Consider the following 1,335-nt stretch of genomic DNA (forward strand, 5'->3'; position numbering starts at 1 on the left):
AATCCCCTGTAAAAGTGACCCCAAAGACTGAAAAGATTTATCTCATCTTGCCTGATGACCTTGATGAGGACATTCCTCTCCATACATGAGTGAACACCAAAACCTGCCAGAGAGGCAAGATGGCGGCCTAGAGCCGTTACACAGTGTGATAATGAGCAAGTAAGTCATTTGACCTCAGTAAGCCTGTGCACATAATCTGTAAGGTAGAGATGCCTCCTTCACAAATTTAATGGAAGAGCCCATCAGGTATATGAGAGAGTGTGTAAACAGAATGAAAATTGGTGCCTAGAAACAGATTTTAAAGGCAGTTTCTCCCACATCTTTTTTCATATCACCTAACAAGCTTCTTCATGTACTATGACAGCAGCAGCAGCAGTAAAATGGGTGGTATCAAAGAGAGCTCTTTTGAACCATTTATTTCCAATCCAAAATGGAGCTTTATCTCATGTTTGCTATAAATCTATGTATTCTTCTCTTCCAGATGACTATAATTGCAAAGTAGAGCTTGCTTTGACATCTGATGGCAGGACAATAGTATGTTACCACCCTTCTGTGGACATTCCATACGAACATAGAAGACCTATGCTTCAACCAGATCCTGTCCATAATATTGAAGAAATACATGATCAAGTGCTGAAAACCAGATTAGAAGAAATTGAAAGTAAATTCCTTGGGCAAGGACCCATGATAGAACAACTTAGCAAAATGTTCTTTACGATGAAGCATTGTTGGTATCCTCGCAGGCAGTATCACAGACGTTGTATGAAACTGAATCCTCCAAAAGACAGATGATATTGAGATTCATGGGAGAATCAAAGAGAAATGTTATCCTGTGCTTAGTTTGCCACTGGAAGAAATACACTAATACTATATGGTAATAAATAGTCAAATAATAAAATGTCTTTTCACATAAAAAAAACAACCTGCCAGAGCTGCCACCACCACCTCCTCCAGAGACAGCTCCTAGCAGCCACCAGCCATCCTCCCAGATTCTACTGCTCCATCTCCACTGACTACACCACCCCCAATACTGCCTACTTCCCAAGAGCCACCTGAGGGAAGGTCTATCAGCCACTGGCTTCACTTAGCACATCTCCAGATGCCTCTTAGAGGATATCCTGGTGGTCAAGGGAGACCAAATAAACAACCTGCTTCCTACTACCAACCTTTCAGCTCCACTGATCTCAACTGGAAACATCATATACCCTCCTACTTGAAAAAGTTCCAAGCCATGATCAAGCTCCTGACTTCAGTCTTTCAGATATATCAACCCACACTGGATGATGAGCAACAAATTCTCCTGGCCCTTTTCAGTACTAAAGGACATGCCCATGA

At 41.8% G+C, this 1,335-nt stretch overlaps 1 pseudogene; it reads left to right on the forward strand.

The window, feature by feature from the left end:
- Positions 1 to 357: 357 nt before the first annotated feature.
- LOC101565440 lies at positions 358 to 869 on the forward strand (annotated as a pseudogene).
- The last annotated feature ends 466 nt before the right edge of the window (positions 870 to 1,335 follow it).

This window comes from Octodon degus, unplaced genomic scaffold (assembly GCF_000260255.1).
Source record: "Octodon degus isolate 3935 unplaced genomic scaffold, OctDeg1.0 scaffold00016, whole genome shotgun sequence".
NCBI classification, from domain to species: domain Eukaryota; kingdom Metazoa; phylum Chordata; class Mammalia; order Rodentia; family Octodontidae; genus Octodon; species Octodon degus.